The 6,507-nt window shown below is 43.2% G+C and overlaps 1 protein-coding gene across 1 annotated transcript in view; it reads right to left on the reverse strand.

Annotated features, from left to right (window-relative positions):
* The window catches only part of LOC109912839 (sphingosine 1-phosphate receptor 3-like), a 13,017-nt gene extending 8,924 nt beyond the window's left edge, over nt 1-4,093 (reverse strand). Inside the window, exon 1 of the mRNA XM_020512283.2 lies at nt 3,819-4,093. The gene's annotated coding sequence lies outside the window, so the exon portion shown is untranslated. The remainder of the gene's footprint in view (nt 1-3,818) is intronic.
* Nucleotides 4,094-6,507: the final 2,414 nt, after the last annotated feature.

The raw sequence follows: 6,507 nt of genomic DNA on the forward strand, positions 1-6,507 counted from the left end.
TTTTTTTTCTGATGAAGGGTCTAGGCCCGAAACGTCAGCCTTCCTGCTCCTATGATGCTGCTTGGCCTGCTGTGTTCATCCAGCTCTACACCTTGTTTTGACAGTCACATTGTTTCCAGGTGAAGGGAGGAGGTACTAGATACGCTGTCTGTTGTCAAAGTTGACAAGACTCTAGAACCAGATGAAATATATTAAAGAATAGTGAAGGTGGAGAACGATTACAGAGACAGTAACCATCATTTTCTAATCTTACTTAGACTCGTGAGTGATGTCAGGGACTGGAGAACTGCAAATGTTACACCCTTGTTTAAGGAAAGGATAAAAAGATAATCCCAGGAAAATTAGGCCAGTCAAAGCAATCTTGGATGATTGAGAAGCTTCCAAAAGCAATAATTGAGGGAAAACGTAATAGTTACTTGGGCAAATCTGGGTGATGAAAGCCAGCACAAAATAGTTAGGGGCAAATCATATTTAACTAACTTGTGTATTTTTTGATGCTGTCAATGTGGTCTACATGGACTTCCAAAAGGCATCTGACAAAATGCCACACAGACTTATCAGCACATTGGAATTCAAGGAAATAATAGAGATGATAGCATAATGGATACAAAATGGGCTGAGAGACAGGAAACAGAGATCAGGGGTTAATGATTGTTTTCTAGACTGAAAGAAGGTTTACAGAGGAGTTCTTCCGGAGTTCGTATTAGGGCCTTTGCTCATCCTAATACAGACTGATGTTCTTGGTGTACAGGGTACAATTCCAAGTGTTTTGGTCTGTATGAAGTGCTGTGAACCATGAGAAGGATAGTGCAGAACTTCAAAAGGTCCCTAGGCTGTAGACTCAACTGGATTTGCCACATAAACACAGTGGTGACAAGAGCAGATCAGAAGCTAGAAATTTGCAATGAGTAACTCACCTCCTGATTCCCAAAGCCTATTCACCATCTACAAAACACAAATCAGGAGGGTAATGGAACACTCCCCACTTGCCTGGATGGATACAGCCCCAAAACACTCAAGAAGCTTGACTACATCCAGGAAAAAGTGGCACACTTGACTGGCACCACATCCACAAGCAGTATACACTCAGTAGCAATAGTATCTACTATCTACAAGATGTACTGCAATAATTCGCCAAAGATCCTTAGACAGCACCTTCCAAACACACAAACACTTCCATCTAGAAGGGCAAAGGCATCAGATACAAGAGAACATCACAATCTTCATGTTCCCCTCCAAGCCATTCACTATCCTGACTTGGAAATATATCGCTGTTCCTTCACTGTCACTAAGTCAAAATCCTGGAAAGCCCTCCCTAAGGGCATTGTGGGTCACTTGCACTGCAAGTGGACTGCAGTGGTTCAAGAAGGCAGCTCAGCACCAGCTTCTCAAGGGCAAATAGGGACAGGCAATAAATGTTGGCCCAGGCAGTGATGTCCACATCCCCATGAATGAATAAATTTAAAAAAAGACAGGTTATAGATAAAGACGAATGAATGACAGATGGAATTTAATGTGGGGATGTATGAAGTGATTATTTTGGCATGAAGAACTCTGAGAGACAATTAAGTTAATGAGGGGTACAGTTCTAAACGAGCAGAGGGTCTGGGTCAATAGGTACATTGAAGTTGACAGGACAAGTTGAAAGAGTAGTTCATAAGCATACTGCATCCTGGGCTTTATTAATAGGGACACAGATTATAAAAGGAGAGTTATGTTAAACTTATATAAAAGAGTGTCAGCCTCAACTGAAATATTGCATCCAGTTCTGAGCAACACATTATGGGAAGGATGGGAAGGCATTAGACAGCGTGCAGAAAAAGACTCACCAGGATAGTTGCGGGGATGAGGAACTTCGGATATATGGATAGTTTAGAGAAGATCAGACTGTTTTCCTGGGAGAAGAGAAACTGGGACATAGTTTTGATAAGTACATTCAAAATCATGAGTGGTGTGGTCAGAATGGAAGTGGAGAAACAGTGCCAGAGGGAACTATTTTAAGGTAATTGGCAAAAGAAACAATGGAGACATGAGGAAAAACGTTGTCCCACAGTTAGCCTTTCGCAGCTGGAATATGAAAGTATGGTGGGAGCAGATTCAATTGAAGCTGTGAAGAGGAAATTGGATTATTATCTAAAACAGTAGAACATGCAGGGTTACAGGGAGAAAGGGGATTGGGAGTTATAGCAAGCAGTGTGTTTTTCAATCAGAGAGCCAGCGCTGACATTAAAAGCTGAATGACCTTTTTCTCTGCGGTTGCCATTCTTTGATGTTAGATTACAATTTGATTTTCTTCTCATTTTCTACATCACAAAAGTGGCTACACTTAAAAAAACATACTTCACAGAATCACAGACTCATTCATGCTACAGAAGGAGGTCAATTGGGTCATTGGGTCTACACTCTGTCTGCCTGGAGATGTCTAGTCGGACCTATTGCCCTGCTTTACCCCCAATTTCCTTCCAGCGGCATTTAATTTCCTTCCCCGGAGGCAAAGCGCTTGTGAAGGTACTATGGTTGTGAAAGGCGCGAGTTAAATGCAATTCTTTCTTCCGGTTATGTGGCACACTCGGGAAAGGCATGGACCGGCGTCACAACGGCTAGCAGTCTAAAACAGAAAAAGTGCTGGAGAAACTCAGCAGGGCTGGCAGCATTTGTGGAGAGAGAAATAGAATGAATGTTTCGGGTCTGCCTGTTTCTCCCTCCACAGATGATCCAGTCCTGCTGAGTTTCTCCAGCACTTTCTGTGTTTGTTTCAGATTTCCAGTAACCGCAGTATTTTGCTTTTATTGACAGTCATCTGTCTTTGAGTGTTACCTTCATCCAACCTTGACACTGCTAAATCGATAGGACTTTCACTCCAGATCTCATTGCCTGGAATGGCAACATCTAGGTGGTGAGCTTCAACTGGGAGTTTGAGTGGGAAGATGCAACAAAGTTTGGGAAAAGTGACAACGTGTCCCAGGAAATCGAGGGAGAAGCGATTTAGAGAGGGGATGGCTCCACCTATTACTGTGCGAGGGAGAAATGAGCAATTGCAAAAATTATGGATCTCTCAACACGCTGTGTCCAGAGACCTGAAGTAATCAGGCGAACCTACAAAATGATCTGTGCCATTTATTTGGCATTTTGAGCACTGTACTAATGTTATGGCACCACCACAAAACAAACATGGAAATGAATTCAACTTGGCACCACTTAAAAGAGTTGGGGATCTTTGTTACGCTCACCCCTTTTGAAGACTGGTGACCAGAATTTAATACCAATTCAAAACTCTCTTCTCCCCCCAACCCTCTTGAAGACAGAGTTCCAGAGACAGATAAGATGCAGTCCTGAGAAGCACTTTGTCCCCATCACCGCTGTCTCTCTCTCTCTCTCTCTCTCTCTCCTGGCTTTCCCTGTCTCACTTCTGCCTTCTGTTTCCATATGGATTCATCTCTCCCTTTCACCTCTCCATTTCCTCTTTCAGCTGTCCATCTTTCGGTGTGTCTATCCTTCTCTGCTTCTGAGCCTATTTCTCTATCGTTCCTCTCTCAGTCTTTCTAGCCTCTCTGTTCCCTTGTGTGCTTCTCTGTGCCTTACCGGTTCTTGTCCTTTTCTAAAAGAAAACAATAAAATGTTTATCCATACAAAAGCAGAAAGTTTACTGCCAAGAAAAGAGAAGATAATTAAATGCGTTACTGTTTAAAGTTTTATACAGCTTACATGTTATTACACCCGCATTTACAGCATCCTATTTGTTTTCCAGTAAAAATTAAAATGAGCTATATTGCAACAACCACTCTCTCGCCAACTCACTGCTAAAAGCTCAGACATACCTGAAGAAAGTCCACGGAGATTGTGAATGTAGCTTCAAAACTCCGACAGGCGACCAGCCACTTCTCTCAAAGTCTGTTCGTTACAATTGGGATCAATGTGAGCACAAACACACTGGCTTCAGCAGTTTGGAGCTGCCAGGGGAAGTTCTGCATTCTCATTCCATGGCCGTCCCACAAAAGCGAAGCAGCCTTTGGAGCTCTGGTTGTGTTGTAGAGTCGCGGTCAAATTAAATACCTTAGTTGGTTTGAGCAGTTTCCTGTTCACAGGAGCAGGGACCGCAGTGAATATTTGTATAGAATGCACGTCAGCCTTTCTTATTCTGTCTGGAGGAGGCGGGACATCCAGCTGCTATCAATCCTAAAAAAAACACAGCTCCAATCGTCAAGCTACAGCCCACATATTTTGGTCTAAGGCATTCACTCAGGACTCTGTTCATCCCAAGCCCAGAGCCCTATAACTAGTTAACACACCTCATTATTCCAGTTAGATGCTCTCTTCCTGCAGGCGATACTTGAACATATAGCCGTGCTCTCACCTTTCAGTCACTGGGTTCAAGTGTCCCCTCAGAATCTGAGCAAAGGTGACAATCCAGTACAGGAGTGAGAGAGTGCTGCATTGCCTGAGGTACTGTCCTCCAGATTAGATATTTGCCTGAGGCCCCAGCTACCTGCTCGGGTAACTGTTAAACATTGCCTTGCCAGCATTTTTGCAAAAAGTGGCTAAGGCATGGGGGAGGAGGGGATTGGGTGGTCAGTGAGATTTTGTGAGAGCTTGCTGTACATCCCACATCATAAGTGACAATCTTACAAAAGCTGTGAGGCATTTTGAGATGTCTAGTGAATTAGAATTAGATTTTATTGTCGTGTGTATAGGAATAGGGTGCCATATGAATGCAAGTCTTTCATTTTCCTCCCGGAGTCTGTAGCATCTGGAAGAGACAGGAGATGCCAAGAGGTGAACCTTGCTAATTATATCAATGTTGATGGCAGTTTTCCAGAAATGCTCAATCAAAGGGATTCTGAAGAGGAATCAGATTGAAATGTTAACTCTGTTTCTCTGTCCACCGTTGCTGCCAAACCTACAGAGCCTCTCCAATACTTTCAGTTTTTATTTCTGATTTCCAGCATCCACAATATTATGCTTTGAATCAAATGAGGTAGCTGTAGTAGTCTAGTAATCCAGAACTTGAGGCTAATGTTCTGGGGATGTGGGTTTGAACCCCACTACAACACAGACTAAAATTCAAATTAAACAAAAAACTGGTATGAAAAGCTAGCCTAATGCTGACCATGTAATCACTGCTAATTAGGTGCAAAAACCCATCTGGTTCACTAATGTCCTTTAGGGAAGGAAATCTGCCATCCTTACCTGGTCTGGCCTACATGTAACTCCAGACCCACTACAAAATGATTAACTCTGAACTGCCATCTGGGCAATAAATGCTGGTCTAGCCAACCATACAAAATCTCCTTGAAAGAATAAAAATCTTGTCATTAAATCCCTAAAAGCACTGTCAGAAAATGAGATGGCTTATCTCCCCATGATGTTGTAGAAACGATGATACTTGTCACATTAGTGGAGTTTTACCCAACAGAGACCTTCAGTCTAAAAATAAGGGGCAAACCATTCAGGGCTGAGATGCAGAAGAATTTCTCCACTCAAATAGCTGTGAACCTGTGGAATTCTCTCCCACAGAAAGCTGTTGGGGACAGTTTGTTAGATATATTTGAGAGGGAACTAGACATTGCTCTTGCAGCTAAAGGGATCAAGGGGTATGGAGAGAAAGCGGGAGTGGGATACTGAAACTGCATGATCAGCCAAGATCATATTGAATGGTGGCGCTGAATGTCCTACTCCTGCAGCGATTTTCTATGTTTCTATGTTTCACATTGTTAGAAAGGGCCCCAGGTGAATGGACCCCAAGCAATGACACAAATCTTCCATTCTCCAGATAGTCAGCAACTGTCCTCATTGTCACCATCATCAGCAATGTCTGGCCGAGGAGTAGAATTGTCTACTTAGGAAACTCCGTGTCACTGGTTACAGGTTCTCTAAGTCAGCAACCAGACGCGCTCAGAAAGAGATAGTAGGAACTGCAGATGCTGGAGAATCTGAGATAACAAGGTGTAGAGCTGGATGAACACAGCAGGCCAAGCAGCATCAGAGGAGCAGGAAGGCTGACGTTTCGGGCCTAGACTCTTCATCAGAAATTTCTGAAGAAGGGTCTACGCCTGAAACGTCAGGCTTCCTGCTCCTCTGATGCTGCTTGGCCTGCTGCGTTCATCCAGCTTTACACCTTGCACTCAGAAAGATATGTTTTGGGCCTGTTGTAAGTCCCACAATACTGGCTAAGTTGCATGGGAGGTTTAGGCTGGCAATGAGCAGTAAACTGGCATTTGCAAACCTTCCAATAAAGTACACAACTCAAAGTCACAGGTCAATATCCATAGCAGATGTCACTGTGGGAGGTCCAGTGAGAAATGAGAGGGGACAGAGGGTTCAGTTTAGTCAGAAATTAGAGAAGGTTTAGTTCCTCTAACATTTCCTGTCCAACTATTAAGTTCAGAAGAAAAGTCATACTGGACTGAAAGCATTAACTCTGCTTCTCTCTCTTTATAGATGCTGCCAGACCTGTTGAGATTCCCTAGCAGTCTCCATGTTTGTTTCAACTATTAAGCTAAGCGAGTC

This window comes from Rhincodon typus, chromosome 29, assembly GCF_021869965.1.
Source record: "Rhincodon typus isolate 14 chromosome 29, sRhiTyp1.1, whole genome shotgun sequence".
Classification (NCBI taxonomy): domain Eukaryota; kingdom Metazoa; phylum Chordata; class Chondrichthyes; order Orectolobiformes; family Rhincodontidae; genus Rhincodon; species Rhincodon typus.